Below are 18,873 nucleotides of genomic sequence, written 5' to 3'. Positions count from 1 at the left end.
CTGGTTGTCCCTCTATAGCTGTTAGAGGGCCACAGGAGAATAGAAGAAGAGTTGGGCCATTCTACAAAACGAGGTCTGGGAGAATGGAGGGGGAGCCGGAATAAAGAACCTGAGTGGGGGAGTGGGACACGAGTTACAATGAGAGACTGACAGCTTGCAAGTCTTGCTTGACCCTTGAATTAGCCCCTGAGCTTTCAACAAACCTCGAGAAAGAGTTGGGATGTTAATTGTCACCGAACATCACAGGGATGCAAAAGAAGGGAAACGCAGGGCCAGATATTCACTGAAATGGAAATCAGAATCAACAGACCACCACATGTTGAATGCAGGGAAACACATTTGGTTTCTATTGGGCTTTCCCAAAACTATCCTCATACATTAATTCATACGCACTATAAGAACCCTGTTATCTGTTTCTCCAAAAAACCTGAAACATGGGGCTCAGTCAGAAAATACTCAAGTCTCAAATCTGGAAGAAATGTCTTCTCAAAAGTGACTGTGTCCCTGCTTTGACACTGCTCAAATGTACATTTTGCAAGCGTAGAGATTGGGCTGGTGAGCAGATGAGTCTGGAGCCCCCCACTGAGTCGGATATAGGCCAGGAAGGAATCAAGGCTGACCTCTCTGCTGAGGGAATGATTGAGAGCAGAACAGGACCAGAGGAGCCGAGCGACACCCGACCAAACGCCGTGCGACTGCTGGTGCCACGAACACGAGACCCGACCCTGACACGAGCCGAGCCAGTGAAATACCGGGTCAAACACGCATGCTGCGCGACAGGACTCCTCAGCAGCAGAGATGGTTAATGGAGCAGGGAGCGCAAAGGATAAGGGCGGAGAAAAATTGCATGGAAGATTATTTTCATTTTATTATTACTCTGCATAGTAACATAGCTGGAGATGTCGTGATTAGGACTGCTAGGACTTTTAGTCACACTGTCTGTGGGAGGCTAGCTTACTTGAAACTTTCATGTATTATCTTGTGCATTTCATCATCTGAGAGCACATAAAACCAACTGTTTTTTGAATTTGTTGATCACAACATTTGGATTAAACGAATCATTAGCCGGCTCTGATGCAAGCCACACTGCACGGAAAAGGCAGCAGCATGCAAGAGGAGCAGAGCGTGACATAAGCGTGGTACTTGTCATGCTCACTGCTCTTAGTGTTTGCACCATTCATCATTTTTATGAGCCACTCAATTAATCGATTAGGGTACTCCCCACTGGTTAGGACATATGGCTACTAAATAAAGCAATCATGAGCTAAGCCCTGAAACACTCCAGCACTTCAATACATTCAAAAATAAATGGATTGTCTAGGAGAAAGAAAAGACAGCATTGTTTTATTTTCATTTCCCTCCTTCGATGTTTTACTTGACAATATGAAAAACAAAACAAAAAAGTATTTCTGGTCTGCCGTAGTTTTACATGTCGAGAAGCGCCGCGTTTATCAGGAAAGATTTCCTGATTTAAGAATGTCAACATACGATATGTTTCAACGTGGCACTTTTCCTCTGCATTTCTAGGCACTTAGTGTTATCGCCCCCTCTGCTTGAATATATATTAAATCCATAGCCTCATAATCACTTTAGCAATGCAAGAAAAATCCTATTAGCGCTGAAAGATACCTACACCTGTCTGTCCACATGGATTATAGGCAGGTGATTTGCCACGGTAACAAAGTTTTAATACGGGTCCCATACATTTTTTTTGTTCTAATTTTGATGTTTTACTGGGAAGTGAAGTGGATTATCTCGAATGAAATTTCAAAATGTCATTTCCACTTGCTGATAGCACAAAACTATTCCTTTCAGGTCTGCAGAGATAAGAATGATTCAGCCAGGGCTGTTAAACGGTGTCTTTGCCAAATGTTCCTCCGCTTAGGAATTAATAGGCTGACATTAATACAGCAAGATAAATAGGCAGGTCAGGTAAGTGAGCCCTGCCATTATATGGGCATCTCATGGTGATAGTACCTGCCAATCAAGTCCAATAAGTCCTTGACAAGGTGTGATTCACCTTGAAATACAGAGAATGCATGCAATATGTAGTATATAGTCCCCTGTTGAGAAACCTGATCCAATTAGTGTGTGCGCATAAATACTTTGCAGGGTTGACGCCCCGAGAGCACATCAGGACAGCATAAAAGTTGGGTTAACGTCCGCTACACACAACCTTTTTTTCTACATATGAGTCACCTCTCATCTAAAACAACATGGCTGTTTGCAAAAGAGGGACCAAGACCTTTTGGAAGCGCAAGGCCTGGTTTTTAGTCTATGATAATAATGCGCCGTATTTACACGGATATGCACCAGTAAGCAGCTTTTGTGATCCTCTGCCCCCCTCCAAACGGAGCAGCTGAATGGGTAAAACCTTCGCTTCATCCTTCTACTAAGGACTCACCATCAATAATGCACTGTGATCGTGAGGCGTTATTAAGCAGGATGATTAATTTTTAAGGCAGTGGGCAGCAACACAAAACACGAAGAAAGTAACAGAGACGACGACTTGTGAGAGACGCGTTTTCAATGGAGCAGCGTGAGCGTGAAAATAAGACACTTATTTGCGACTTTTTTTCGTCTAGGCGACGAGAAGCAGAGAAACTGAAAAACGAAGGAATGTTTTCAGTGCACCTCGACTGACAGATATGTCATTAAGTAAATACTTGGCATACGCTGAATTTACATTCCGGACAGTCTGCATCATCTTCTCCTTTGTGGCTTTTATGTTTAACAATGTCTTAATAGGAGCTTTTACCTAGACTCAGCTCACTGCAGTGCCCCTAATACAATTTCTCTGTATTTGTTGATGCATCAGAGGCAAAAATTGGCAAAAATTGCATCAAATCCTGTAAAACGAGTTATTGTGTTACTGTGGAAATGTATATATTTTTGAAGAATGTTAATTCTTTCAGATTAGAGGCACTATGCTTAATGTCTAATTAATGCTTTTAACCTTTCTGTGGCTCAGGGGAAGGACAAAGCCAAAGCCAAAAGGGCCACTGCATCATCTCAGTCATCAGCTAAACAGGAAGAGAAGCAATACTGTACGAATGATTTCAGCAGTGGATGTACAGTAGCGTACTTCATCCGAGCGCATTTCTATCCCACTACTGCCGAATCTATTTCCAATCTAAAAGATGGCATGAATGCCTTTGTCAGACAGGGGGAGCGGCGTATGTCAAGCTAAACAAGGTATAGCGCTGTGTCTCGTCAGGAAGCTTAGACAAAAGAAGTGGGTGTAGTCTTTCCTGAATGCAATCACTTGTCAGCCCTAAATCTTCACTCAGTACTGCCGTGACAGGTAACGGTGCTTTTTAAACCGATGAATGTATATTGGCCTTTTTTTTAAAGATACAGAAAATGTCTAAAAGGCATTTTGCTGCCGCTCACAAATGAATGTTTTACACACTCTGCTGCACAATAACATGAAACATATTTTCATTAAAAGAGTGAAAAAGGGGTGAGACTACATAGTTAGTTTTTTTAAAGAAAAAAAGCATCTAATATGGCATTTATACACAGCAGCACGACATAAGCGAGTAATTTGGGTTGCTTTGAATTTTTGGGGAGGCTGCTTCATTAGATTTCCTCGTGCCGTTCCAGTGTCACTACTCCTTGCCCTCTGCCCACCTTCAGCTGTGAAAGGGAGAGGACAGTTTTGGGGCTGAGCTTTCTCTACCGTCCTCATTTGCATAACATCAGCAGCGCGAGGGGGATTGTGATGCAAACAAGCCAAGATTGGCTCGTTCCATCTCCCCCAATTTTAATAACTAAGGTTCTCGCTCCCGCCTGCTCACTGTACAATGGATCAGCCTTCTTTGAGACTGAGAGAGAGATTCGATTTTTTTAAAAATAGGTGGAAAAGTTTCAACTGCAGTTTGGATGATTAAAGAAAACTTGCGTGCAGTTGACGTAAGAGCGGCGCTGCTGCTGTTGCACTTTGCCCGAATTTAAACACGTGGCAGGCCACAGGAGGATAAAAAAATCTTCATTATGGGCGAAAACATCTCTTTTCACCAATGTTCCTCATTTCCCAACTGACCATGATTTGGGCTTGACATGAATAAAGAAAAAATATGTAAATGAATCGGTGGCTTATGTTATCGTCCCCTGCCACCCACAGTAGGACAGCAGATACAGCAATCACTGCTTCTGCACCTTGTGTATGTTTAATATGTGTTTGTTCCTTTGTGATAACAAAAAAAAAAAAGGGGGGGGGGGATAAACAGGGCTTTCTTTTGTTGTTGTTTTTTTTCTCCTTCGAATAACTGGACCAAAGTCAGGGAATCCAAAGACACAAGGAGAGAGAGAGCAGACAAATACAGGAGACTGTCAAGCAGACTGCGATAAAACATTCACTGTGAAATTATCTCCCTGTCATAAGGTCCTCCTGTTTTGAATACCAAAGGGATTCAAATTCCCAAACAAACTATGAGAGGTTGACCAATTTTGTGCTCTGCTAAACGATAGCGGATTGCAGAGCAGGTTGTAGCTTTGAACCACCGCGGTTTGAGGTAGCAGGAAGCCAAGATTTTAATCTCTGCATGTCTGCATAGGTAATCCATTGAAGTGTAATTGCTACAGTTCTAAGTTATACAGAATAATGACAGAAGAATGAGACTCACTATGAATATGAAGTGAGTGAGAACACAAAGTCCCCACAGTGGCAGAGGAGCAAAACACTTTGACAAGGACTCTTGCTGGGGAGGAAAACTATCCTCTGAAGAACAACAAGCGCCAATATGGACGCTGTTTTTCTTTTTTCTTTTTTTTTTTTAACAAGACGCACCATTCGGAGAAACATAATGAAGCGAGCCGCGCAGATGAAATGTTAGGATTTATGCGACTAAAGCGGCTAGCTAAGATGAACCCGTTCCTGTTAGCAACAGCAATTCATCTTCATGGATACCAAGGATGTGAAAGAGAGGTGAGAAAGAGGTGAATTTACAAAAGAGGAAACAGTTACGTATTTATGAAATTAATTAAAATGCAGCCGAATGTGTAGCATGCAAACTTTCTGGAATTTCCACATTAAATATAAGAGATGCTGCTTGCAACCTTTTGCTCTGTGTGTTTTCTTTAAATATCGCTCTTTGCAAAAACATGAAAATCCAGGAAGCTTGAAAAGACTGGAAGGTGCAACCTAATACTGACTGTGGGTAACTCGTATATGTTTTTTAACACTGAAAACAAATGGGTATATGGAGGACTTAATGTTATGAAAGGTAACTACAGAATAAAATCAATACATTTAACATGTCATCCTCCTGGGTTTTTTTACACCAAAACATCTGCAGCAACATTTGGCATTTTTTGAGCCTGCTGCTGCTCCAGTTGTATGAATTGTGTCTGAATTCACTTATCATTTAAATATCAAGCATGCACCTGAGAAAGTCTTATGGGCAGTGACTTTCAGAAAACGTCTCCAAGTAATGCTTGCACAATCCTGCTTTTTCCACGCTGCTTCCACGGGAGCCTCGAGCCTTTTCAGGTGAGAGAATAAAAGATCCCTTTTTTTCGTCTCTATTTTTTGGCCCTTGCAGTAAACTGTAAAACGAGTAGGCGTTGCAGCGTCTGCAACATTCACCATCTCTCGCTGATTGTTAAGGCTCAGCTTTGGTGTCTGGAACCCACATTTCAACACCACCGTTTACAGAGCAAATGTTCGTCTTAGGTAGACCTTTAAAACATAAATAAAAACAAGCTAAACATTTAGGCAAAATTTACTACCTCACCCTGATACCCAGAGAGATGTTTTCAGGGAGCACAGAGAAACTTTTCCATTCTTTAGACACGTCTCTGCCTCCTTGGAGTTGAAGCTTCTTGCCTACCCCCGGGCCGGGCTGATGGTAATGGCTGCAGGAGCCACTTCCTGTCAGCTCACTCCAGACTCACTAGTAATCAGCTCGAGCTGATGAATGACAGAAATGCCACTGGCTCCACTTTTTGCAACGACAAAAAAAAAAAAAAAAAAAAAAAGCACCAGTTTCTGCCCCCCCACCCACCCATTTGACTGTCCTCTTTACACAGCTTTTTTTCCCCATTTCCATCAACTACTACAAAATAGCACTCATCACATTGGTTCAGCTGCTGATGCTGAAGCTAAAAATGAAACATGTGTTGCCGGGCACAGATGCAGTACTTGAGAATTTGTAGAGCTTGCTCAGAGCTTTCTGTCTGGTCATCATTTAACCTTGCTTTCATTTTATCACTGGGTGATTTATAAGGATGTGAACACATGTTCGCTTTAATGGTCCCAGTACAAAAACACAGCTATAAAGTAGATAAAACTACTTTTTTCCCTGCTTTGGCTTATCTGTTTATTTCTTAGCAGGTCATGGCATTTTTTGGCCTCATTTATCTCTTTTCATGCCACACACACACACACACACACACACACACACACACGAAATATCCACCAAACACAAAACCTGACCTATTTTTTTTTTCTTGAACAAACTAAAATTACACCTTTAAAATTTTTTGTTTATCGAGCAATAAATATGTTACAGCATTGCGAGGCTGCTTTTTACACACCTCAAATTATTGTTAATTTTTAAAGTTATTTAAGAAATAAGCAAAGCGATAAAACTCTTAAACTACAAAGAGAAATCCAAATATCGTTCAATTTTAATTTCTGAAATAATCAAAAATAATATATGTAAAAATGTAGCAGCTTAAAAAAATGCATTATAACACAACAAAGAAGAACATTTTTGCCACCTACGGAGATACTGGACATTTGGCCAGTAATGAAATTTTAGCCTTAAATATTTATTACATGCTGTTATTGTTTGCGCTTATTGCAAGGAATCTATACGGTGAGCATCCTCAGTTTTATTGCAGTTGTGCAACTAATAGCATTTCTTCTGCTTCTGCACGTCCTGCTCAGTCACAACATAACAGATGTGAAGTATAAGCTGCAGTTCTCACACTCATCTTAATTACTTAAACCGGTTTGCTGTGGACTGAATTAGACAAACCGGTGGCTCTAATGGATAAAGCAGTCAGGGTATGTGTGATTTATAACAGAATTCACACCAGCAGAGCTGCCTCACACCTCATTTAGAAGGAGGCACGATGAATTATTAGGGCAGCCTGTATATGTCTTTTTCCTGTGCAAATGCCAAAAAGATCAAATCAGTACAGAGACGCAGTGAGGTGTCAATATTAAGCACTCCAAATTTCATTATAAATACATGAATAATTTGACGTCTCCATCGACACACACACACATTCAGGAGCAACTTCTCTGCAGTATTTAAGATGTTCATTACCTCACCCCCACGGCAGTAGAGGAGGAGTTGGATCCAACAGGCAGCAGTGAATGCCAGGCCTGGCACAGCTGTACAAGCAAAGCTGTAAAGAGAAGTCACCGGCCACTGTCGCTCAATCTTTCCCTGTGTTAATCCCACACTGTCTGCATGCACGTCAGACCCATTCCACACATCCTTGCATTGCTTTTCACACCCCTAAGTTCAATTTGGCAGGAAAGTGGACACGTTGCATCACTTCTCCTGGCTGAAAATTCTCTCGGCATTGTTCCCCTCCAATAATCTTGTTTCTGAGACAGCATGATGGCTGTGTTATCATGTACAATCGATTCGCTAGTCATTTTCTGCAAAATATTTTCTTGCTTCTTGCGTTCTCTTTCAGGTACTCACTGAAGCGTGCAATGTGAACGCACAAACCTGAGTTTTACTCGTGCATTTCCACACCAGAGCCCGGCTTTGTGACTTTTAACAGCGGCGCGGCAAATATGTGTACATATGAGATTTAAAAGCCTTTAATGCCCCTGAATCTCTTCGTAGCTGATCAGATCATCTTCTGAATGGCCTCGATACACAAACATGCGGCGTGTGTGTACAGAAGAGTCGGCTCCATTTATCTGCATTCATCCTTCACATTATCATGGAGGGACAGCTTGCTGTCATATCCCAGACCGTTCCTGTGGCTGGACAAATGCGCTGAAAAATGGACCCTCAAGTGTTGGGCACGTTTTATTAAACAAGCCCCTCTATGTTTTATAGACTTACAGAATTTTATAGCCGAGCTCCAGCGGAACCAAATCCCGGCCTTCGGGGCAGAAACTTTATTTTAACATCTCTCTTTTTTGGGGGGGAGGACTGACATTTTGTCCTCTGCCTTCAAAATGTTTTCCCAAGAAGCTTCTCCTCAGTTGACCTACGCAGAGACCATTGCCTCTGGCTTGTCACAGGGAAAAGAGTGATGCGGTTCTATGGGTAACAGAGAGGGAGGCTCTGTACTGAGACAGCAGCAGGTGCAGCCGTGACAGTTGCCGTGTTGTTGCTAGCCCCACACTGTAGTCAAGATGAGGTTCACAGATGTAGCCACTCAGTGCAGTGGTTTATTGGCTGCCTGAAACAATGCATCTCTGTCAAGAACAACTCCTCCTAAGGCCATTTCAGCCTAACAGTGCTGCGTATGAAACAAGGCGTAGAAAAAGCTCATTCTGACACACAAGGTCAATTCAGCTCCACAGCAACACAATCAAAGCTCCCCTCGCTGTGCCAAAAAGCAAAACAAATACCAACCCGGAGCAATCACGCTCAAACGTGGAGGTTTCAGCCACATTTTCATATTCAGCCATGTGCATAATAATAAATATAACAATAAAAATATCAATAATAATTCCAGTGGCACCTTGAGATTTATTATCACCATTTATCAAAGCATATTTGTGACTAATTATTAGCAGCGCTACCTGAGGCTGCACTTTAGCCCACATGCACTGAGTAAAGTAATGGCACCCATTTTCCCGCGGCCCTTTTCATTTTTTTTTTCTCCCGTTGGACAAGAGAAAGCAAACCTGATTCTTTTCTTCAATTCAGATGTGAAGCAGTCCACAAAGTCCAGTCCAACCTTGTGTTTTGTTGAATCTGAGAGTAGTAGAGATCTGAGATAATATGACTATTGTTTTCCTGTAAAGCACCCAGTCTCTGCTTGTTCAATTACTGGAAGGAGCCTCAACGAGGGCGGTTAAATCATTTGCAGAGACATTATCTACGCAGAGAGAGAAAGACAGAGAAAGAGAGGGAGGGTGTGTGGCGGGGAGGGGGGGTGAGGAGGAGGGGAGAGCCGGCATAGGGGCCAAACTTTAGTTTGGAGAGGAAATAGAAACATTTTTGTGGACCACACATGGAGGGTGCTGCGAGGATAAAAGCAGCAGGATTCATGATTCACTGCAGGAAATTAATAGACTAATACAGTTCTCTGTTTCACTGCCAAAAACCACATAATAAGATAAAATTGTTTTCATTACAGGTGATGATGGATATCTATGTAGATTATTAAAATGTACACAGAATTTATGAGCGCGAGAGAGACCGCAGAATTTCCTTCTTCCTCGCATATGTCGCCTACAAACAAAAACCGACTCACGAGCACTCATCTGTCAGCGTGAGCAATCATTAAGAGATAATTTGATTGTTTTTTCAACCTCGGCTGTGTTTGATGTCTCTGGCATGGTAGCAATTGAACAGACAATTATTTTGTTGATTAGCTTAGTTTTTAGCAACTTACCATGCCTGTGATATTCCTCTGAAACTCCCAGACCAGACGCTCAACTCCATCTGACTTGGCAGCTACGTTACAAGAACAAAGCTTCTGCACTCCCTAACTACATACTGTAAAATAAAATATCATGAAAGAAAACCACCGCCTAAACAAATAAACGTATAGAATAAAATATGCAACGATGGGGGCGGTAAAAAAAAAAGCAGAACAAAACATGTATTTGGCAGGACTTTAGCTGCAAATAAGGAAGTGCACCGTTTATGGGAGTGGATCTACCTGCAGGTCACTTTGACTTTTTAGAGTATTTTAACACTGGAAACACTGCTGTGTGTTTTTGATGGATTCCAAAATGCTTCAGTGTATCGTTTTCTGAATCATCTCCCAGTAGATCAATATCCAAACACTTAAGAAGAACTCTAAAACCAAATATTCTCACATCTTTTTCGCTCATTTTTCATCCACTGGAGAAACAACTACTGCTTTTTTAGATATACATATATATGTATTAGTTTTAGTTCAGTGTTTCTGTTCCCTACAGATTTCTTTAAGAGGGTCCCGGTTCACTAGACTGCTAAACAGTCAACAACAAACAGGTACGTAAATAATTTGGTATATTTAAAATACAGCCCCAGAAGCAAACGCAAATAAAAGCGCTGCCACTCAAACGAGTAAAATTATATTGAAATGTCAAACTCGACTTACCATTTTTGTTCGCTGCAAGAATGTCGGCTTGAATATACTGGAGAACATCCATATCCCATTGTTAAAAAAATAAAGAAGCAACTTTTCTTACTTGCAATGAGTCACAATTGTCAAGGACAGCAGCCTATATGGAGGAAATATATTGCTCTGCTGTGTTTACCCACACCATCCCTAAATAAGAGCCCTGTCTTGTTGGAAAAGGGGCTTTTAAATGTGGATGTGCTTCGCTCGCCTATAATCCAGCCGAGACATTACTCCTTCCCCTGGCAGACGTCCGCAGATCCCCCCTCTCTCCCAGCCAGGCCTTGCTCTCCGCTGCTATGGCAGAGCCGCAATAACTGCTGTTTGCTTAGAGCCTTGCCTCCCAAGTTCTCCTCTGTCACACTGAAATTGAATATTTTCCCAAATAGTGTTGCAGCTGTGCACAGATAAGGACAAGTCCTGTTCACATAGCACAAAAATGAGACTGTGTGTGAGTGTGTGTGTGAGTGTGTGTGTGTGTGTGAGTGTGTGTGAGTGTGTGTGTGTGTTTCAACCTTCTTCAAATTACAATAGGAATAAATGTAACAACTTATATATAAAAGCATCAAAAATAACCACAATGTCAGGTCTGAAAATTAAGAAAAAATATTTTTAAATAATAAAAAAAAACATAATTTATTTGCAATCTCGCTTTTTATACCTCTAGAGATTAATATAAAAATGTTTTTTTTTAAATCACAATTTGTTGATCAAATTTCCACCCAGTGATCTCTTGGCAGAATTTTCTTTCACTTCTCTGAGTGACCTAAACACACGTTGCTAATACGAGCAGTGTTTTGAACACATTGTAAAAAAAGGCAAACAGAACGGCGTGCTACGCCCAGTCATCTTGTGACCAGAGGACACACAAAAAAGGAGATTTTATGACCCAGTTTTGCACTTTGCACGGCCTTATCTCCAAATACCTTTCATAAAAAGAGATGCCAGATAAGCTAAGGGAGACTGCCACTTAGCCAGTGCAGACAAACCATCGTGACATCTATCGGCTAACGCTCATGCTGTTTCTTGTCATCAGACTTTGAATGGAGCCCTACTTTCCACTCCCAGAGTAATGTTCTGCTAGGAAATTATTTAGGCAAGCAGAAAGTTTCACCTGCCATTTCAGGGGCACCGAATCCCCCCGCTGCACCAGAGGCCTTTGGCAAGTGGAAACAAATGTTTCACAAAATGGCAGGGAGGGGAACACACTAGCGCACTAGCGTTTTACTGATTGCCAATCGTAAAATAAAATCAGTCATGAAAGGGGAGGTACACTGGCCCACCAAAGCCCTGCACATTACATCAAATTTGCCATAGCTTTCTTTTACAGCCTTGTTTATTCCCTTTAATGGCAAGCAGTTATCCGCACAGTATGACTCCATGTAGGTGGTTAAGGCAAAAGAAAAGATTGCATCTGAAAACACAAACCCACAATTCACACGCCAAATAAGCAATGGGATGTAAATCTAACTCCCTGCAATCCTCTTCTGCTGACACACTCAAAGCCTCCATCATTTCTTTTATTATTTGGGGGGTGGATTATGCTGTGGAGCAGCTAGCACATCATTTGCAACAACAACTACACTTTTAAATTGGTCATTGTTCCTTAGCTAAAGACTCTGATGCGCAGGAAGGACAGCAAAGATGGGCTCACACGAACGAAGAGCATCCTGACAGTGCGAGGCTGGCACAAGCTATCCATGCAGCCACAAAGCAACCTTTAAATCAGTCGTAGTGGCTCGCCAATCGCAGGCTCACATCCACACTCATGACAGAGAGACACAAAGCAAAGTGAGCAAATGCCACCACCGGTCAGCATGTGCAAGCTCACAGTGAATAAAATCGATAACAAATTACCTTAATAAAACCAGAGTGGAACAAGTCTGGCTTGTTGGGATATTAGAAAAAATCTGGACAGGCAATGAAGGCTGCGTCATTTCTGTTTAATCCACACGTCAAATATCCAAAAAGCTCAGCTGCTGTTCTGAGGAGGGGACCATCCCAGCAGAAAATGGAGCTAGAGTCCATAATGTGGCAAATTTGGATGTGTTCACACCCACTCGCCCTTTCACACTCGCTCGAGAGCCTTGCGTTCTATGACAGCGTGGTATACCAAAGTTTACTAAGGAGTGATATGTCTCCCTCAGACCCATACAGGAGTGTGCCGGGCTCTATTGATCCGCCAGTGGAGACGAACATGCAAGCGAATAGAGGCAATGTGGGGCTCTGGCACATCAAGAGCAGCTTCAGTTCTTTGAAACCGGACGCACTTCCATTCAAACGAGGCTACAGACTGAAAAAGGTGCTCTCATACTGGTAAACTACTCATAATAAGATATCAAGCAACGACATCTGAGAAGACAGTCTCCTTCTTTAGGACGCATTCACAGGTAGATTACATTATTTCCACTGAGTGTAGATAGACCTGTATTTCTTTTCAGACTCCCACACAAAATCACACAATTTTATTACTACTTTAACCAAGAATCAAACATCGCCAGCATTTATACATTTTGAATTTCGTGTCATTTTCATCCCCCATTGTTTACTATAACTGACTCACTGTGAGGATGCCATGGCACGTATGTTATATGCAAGATGTCAGAGGGACGTGTGCACAAGAAGAATGGAGAAAGAAACTTGAGTTTTACTAGCTCACACACTCATTCTGAAGCCTTTCAGGATCAGCCAAAACCAGTGGCAGAATATATGACTCCTTCAATTGTGCAAGGACCACTTTGATATGCTAATATGTTCCTTCCAAACAGCTGGAATTTGCACTCACATTAGCCTAATTTTACCTTTTTTTAATACAAGTACAAGGCAATGGAATCATCATCACAATACTAAAAAACAAAGTATTCAGGGAGCAGCAGCCATGCTTCTTATAAATTCCTTAAATTTCAACACTTTTTTATTGAGAGTATGGATTTGTGGAGAATATGAGAAGATGAACAATAACTTTGCAATTAGGTTTATTTTGTTTCTCATTTGAAAAATTATCTAAGAATATACGAGGCAAAAGGGGGGAAAAAATCCTCTTTTACTCTAACTCTATAACCCGCTATGGACAAGTACGTATACGTGAGAATGTGTTGTGCAGATATATTAAAGACAGACATGAGGGACATCTATGGACAGTACTCCAGGCAGGAATTCGAAGGTCAGTCTCTCGCCTTCCTAAGGTTAGTCCTGAACCCCCCAAAAGAGAAGAAGATGAAGAAGAAAAAAACTGTGGGCATGTGAAGTCTGCTGGAGCTAAATTTAACCCAATCCTCTGATCGATCACTGAAGATTGCTGCTCCGCTCCAGGCAGCCATGCATCAGCGGTGACCGCTGTGTGTTTCTCCAGCAAAAGGAGAGGCACGCACCGCACCGCATGTGCGCGTCTCCCGCCTCCTCTTTAACACATGGTTGACAAGACACGTTCGGAATCGGTGGGCCTAAATAATAAATGCGCAGTAAAAGGATCTAATTTTTACTGCCACTCTGCGCCCACTGGGTTTGAGTTAAGTGTAAGCAAGCCAAATCAGTTCCTATTTTTTATGCTCCCGTCTTTTTCTTTTTATTTCACCATTTCATTCCAACGTCACCTTCCACCCTCGGAGCCAACTGCCTCACAGGCTAGCTCTGAGGCAAAACTAATTATTACATCTCTAGTTGAGGCTCGAATTATTTTCTGTCTGTCTGTTTCTTTCTTTCTTTCGTTTTTTTTTTTTGGGACAAATAGCCTAACCCCAATTATAATGGATTAGCCCGTGAATGCTCTCCAGAAACAGGCAGACAACACTTCTCAGGTCACAGCTTCCAGCGTAAATCCCCATTCAAAGCAACAAGACCCATCAGTGGATTTAAAAAACCCTCAGTGGCCAATACCACCAGCAAAACTCCACCTCAACTTTGGAGGCATAAATCCCAATTAAATGACGCTTTACGTGTTCTGGTTCATAGAAATTGCGCTGCCGAGCCCCCCTACCACACACACACGTTCACAAACACACACACGCACTTTAAATTTGTTTCAATTCAGACGTTCAGACTCGGCAGCCGAACAAATCAATCCACATCTGCTTATGTTTTGATTAAGCACTTTTCAATTAACCACGGCACCCGTCGGTACTCCACTGCAGACTGTGTTGCTCTGTTTTTTTTTTTAAATTCATCATTATTATTATTTTAGTCTCGTTAAACTTATGGCGCCTCTATTATAATGCGAATTTCCTAAAACAACTGACTCAGACACAAAATCTGACTCGCCATCTGTCGTTTTCTAAACAAGTTTCGAAACGCAGGTTCAGAAGTGACCGAGGCAGAAGGTAAAAGTTACTATACCTTAGTTTGCAGTTTGGATGTTTCATAAGTTTTGATGGTATTAATGCGCAGAAGGAGGGGGGTAAAATAAAATCTACTCTTACCTTTCTCGAAAAGCAGTGTAGCCACGCGGGGCTTGATTGAAGACAGTGAGTAGGAAACTGTGAGCTGTATAAAAAAGATTCGTTTAAAAAATGTCAGATTGTGGAAAGGCAGTCTGATGTGAACTCCTCTGCAGCGAAGAGAGTGAGTCTGCAGGTCTCAGGCATGCTCGCCTTGTCTGGGACAGAGGCTGGCTTTCAAGCGGCAGGTCTCCTTTTCTGCCCGTACATTCCCCTGCACCGAGCGCACACTTCCATGGCACGCAAGGTGTTGCTCTGAGCTCAGTCCTAACTCATCAGCCACCTCATGCACACCTCTGAGCGGCTCATACAGTCTCGGCTCTCCCTGTGCGTGCGCCCTCACTCCCCGACGCAGCAGCAGCGGTAACAACAAGAGTCAAAGAGAAGCGAAGCTCGGGGACCAAAAAAACAAGGACTTGAGTGACTGAGAGGGACAGACAAGAGTGGGGCTTTTCAGTGTCTGGTGGAGGGGAGAAGACGAAGATCTCTCTCCGCTACTGTAGCCGCCGCCGGTGCTGCTCTCCTGGCTCCCCTGAATGATACTGTGTGGGGACTGGGCAAGTTTCAGCGGCTAGCCTCTGGTAAAGATCCCGCTCACAGTGTTGAGACACTTGGAGGAAGCAGCGCTGAGCGGGCTTCCAGTGAACAGCGCCAGTGCAGTTGATACCAGGCTGCCGACTGCAGGAGCTGTCTGAGCGCAGGTCTACACTAAAACCTGACATGGATTCTAGATCCACCACGGCTCGGAGTCTAGACGCATCACAGACTGTCCTCATCAACTTATCATCATGCCCGGCAGGACTGTGCTCAGCTTATTTTCCTACAGAGGGGCTATTCCACTGCATCATACAGAAAGTAAAGCTTTATTACGAGTGCAGCGCCTTCATTTTTGGCCCCACTTTTTTTCTGCTTAAAGAAGCGACACTGCCTTCCTTTTGGGAATGAGAGGCCCGTATTCTGTCACAGTAGGCAGTCCGGCCTATTCAACCAATGACAGTGGAGTCATTCTACTGTAATACTACCAAGCATCAAAAGAACACGGACGTGCACACAGACCTTTTTCTCCCTCGCTCAAACCAGCCCCATTTGGACAGCACTCTGGCCCATGCAGCAGTGGTCAAGCTGCCGCTGGTGTGTAGAGCCAAGCGTGTGCGGAGCCAAGCAGTTTTTCAAATCAAGAACCTCTTCAGAGTCGTGAATGTATTTTTCCCCCCTTCTTTTTTTTCATCGCTCCTCTTTTCCTTTACATGATTCATGACACCATTCAGCAGTCAATGGATTTCTTTTCAGGCTTCTGGGACTTTGACCCTGGCACTCCTTACTGCATGCAGTATGTTATATTGGTTTTCTACATTATACTCCACTGTGGGTGAAATGCAGATTATTATACTTCATCGTGCACAGCATTTCTTTCTGTAATGAAGCTGAGCTCTGATATATGTTTTTTTTCCTATTAAAACAAACAAATATATATATTTATGAAAGTTTGAAAATCTAATTATCGGCACAGCTGTTATTTGGTGTTTTTTATTAGGGCCACTTTTTGGTTTCACAATATCTAAAAATAAACACAGCTGTTTTATGTTTATATTTGAGTCTTGCTAATACTTGGAGCGTGCTGTAATCTGGTTAAGGAATGCCGTTAAACATCAGGTAGAGCGCAGGCACACACCTGGCTTCAATATAAAAAAAGCCCGCTGTCTTTCACCCACTATGGGGAAATGTGAAGTTGAGTCATGCTTGCCAGGTGAAGGTGAACGCAGGAGAGGGGCAGACTTATGTTTTCATAAGCATAATTTTACATAATAATACAGGCCGTTTTTGCAAGGGACAAAAAAAGAGAAAACAGATGTAATAAAAGGTCATCCAGTGACAGGCATCCATATCTGGGAGAGATGTTTATTCATAAGCTGGGACTAAAAACACATGTGGTCTCTCTGGCTGCAACAGCTTAAACTGCCATTTTGCATTTGGAGTCATTTGAATATGTTTCCTCGGATTGTCAACAGAGGGCATTAGACTTGTATTATTATTATTATGAATGTACTCAGTTCACTGAATTGTAAAATGCACAGCACTATAGATTACAAACAGGCAAAGATAGGATTTTTCTGTTTGTTTGTTAATGACAGTCTTGCTGGCGTATGATCCCCAGTCAGTTTCTTGACCAGCGCATAAATTGTTCATGTGCAATTGTTAATGAATAACTGTGATGTAATCATATCCTGCAAAGGTAGCAGACTATTGCACGTAATCACTCACCAAATGGCGCATGATACCTGCTGGCTCTTACTCAACCCAGACACGCCGAGGTGAAAAACAACATCATAATTATCAAAGCCTTTTCAAATATCAAGTATATACTGTTAATCAACCAAAACTGAAAATGTTAATGTGTGTTTGCAGCATAGTAAATAAGTAACTACCGGTTCTTTTCCTGGCCTGGAGGAATAAACTTTCTGAGATAATGGAAAAACCTTTGGAGTCCCTTTGGCACGTGGCAGGAATTTCATTCCCTCCTGGGCTTGAAAACAGGGCAACTCGTAATGTCAGTCCTCATATTTTTAGTCCTTTTGCTGAATGTAAAGTGGGATTAGGGAAGATATTAATATTGAATTATATACTAAATAACAGCACAAAATGTAAGCATTTAAAGTATTCCCCGATCAAATAAGGCAACAGGTTAAGTCGGTCGCTGGGACACTTGTTTGAAATACCTGAGAAATCCCTAATGGAAATCTATTTGTTTGACACCGACTGACTTCCACATGGGAATCTTTTCATAAACAACAGCTTTATTAATAACCTCTCCAAAACAAAGAAGAAGCAAGGATCAGAGCTGGAATCATTTCCACGAAGAAAAATTCAGGTTTTGTTGATATGCACCAAAAACAGACAAATTCAGTACAGGATGCAGTTTTTCTCCTTACTGTCCAGTCACGCTTAATGACTTGGTTGACAGAGATGTAGAATGTCTCCCAGGACTCTGACATGTTCTGAAGCTCTCCAACACGCTTACTGCAACGATCACAAGATTGTTTGAAATCTCCAACAGTCGTGTTAACTTTGATCTTGAAGTTTGAACACCGGGTGATGTCGGTTCAGTTAAAATGACTCATCATGAGGCGCTTATCCAGCTTGTAGGTTCCGTAGGGGAAAATGTATAATTAAATAGTAATCTCAAAAATTCCCTGCTTTGGAACACCAGATCAATGAGCTTGCATCTTATGGAAAGTTAGCATTCTTTAGCCATTTTGTTAAGATTCTTAACACTGTTAATCAACAATGATAGAACTATCTACATATAAATACTGCTATATTGTATATAAGGACTGAATAGTTTCAGTTTTTATCTGTTACAATGTATCTCATGGTACATATGTATCACTATTGTATTTAGAATGATGGAACAAATGTAAGTAATCGGGATATTTTGATAAATTGTGGTTTATTACTTTTTGTTCACTGATATGATAAAAAAGAGGACGCACAGCTAGTACAACTGTGAGGTTTTCGCTTCAGTGAAAATGACGTCAGACACTTCAGGCAGACCTAGGTTATCCATGTTGAGAGCCAACATGTCATCCCGTTTCCCATGTGGTTCCTCGATCGCTTCGTAACCTTCAGTTTTCACTTAACAAAGCTTATTGGTTCTTTCCCAAAATATCTGCACATGATTGGCACCTCAGGCACACATGACCAGTCACAAGACCGCTGCTGATTCCAACAAATCCGTGTCCTTTAATGATGATGGACAAAGACTTGGCCAAGCTACATGCTCCCGAGCACGTCTACCCTTGATCATTTATGTTTTCGGTGTTCTTTTTATCTCATTTTATTAGATTTACTTGGGACGGACCCTGATTTACAGTCCTGTGCAAAACACTTTTAAGCATTTTGGATGTTTACATTTTTATTCAATCATGTAGGATCATCAAAGACGTCTCTGATCTGTTCCAAACTCATTCTGCGGCACGACAATGACCCCAAGCATACAGCCGCAGTCGTTAAGTGACAAGAATAATTAGAGGTCTTGCGACAGAGTCCTGATGTCAACATCATGGAGTTAGTCTGGGATTACACGAAGAGACAAAAGACGCTGAGGCAGCCTTAATCCACAGAAGAACTAAAGCGAGTTCTCCAAGATGCTCAGAACAGCCTACCTGCCAAGTGTGTC

At 42.0% G+C, this 18,873-nt stretch overlaps 1 protein-coding gene across 35 annotated transcripts in view; it reads right to left on the bottom strand.

Annotated features, from left to right (window-relative positions):
• adgrl2a (adhesion G protein-coupled receptor L2a) overlaps nucleotides 1-16,649 on the bottom strand; it is a 91,018-nt gene extending 74,369 nt beyond the window's left edge. For all 35 annotated transcript variants that reach the window (XM_026194656.2, XM_080290233.1, XM_080290239.1 and 32 more), the window contains exon 1: nucleotides 14,679-16,649. The gene's annotated coding sequence lies outside the window, so the exon portion shown is untranslated. The remainder of the gene's footprint in view (nucleotides 1-14,678) is intronic.
• Between the last annotated feature and the right edge of the window lie 2,224 nt (nucleotides 16,650-18,873).

This window comes from Astatotilapia calliptera, chromosome 15 (assembly GCF_964374335.1).
Source record: "Astatotilapia calliptera chromosome 15, fAstCal68.1, whole genome shotgun sequence".
Taxonomy (NCBI): Eukaryota; Metazoa; Chordata; class Actinopteri; order Cichliformes; family Cichlidae; genus Astatotilapia; species Astatotilapia calliptera.
This window is presented reverse-complemented; position numbering and strand designations above follow the sequence as displayed.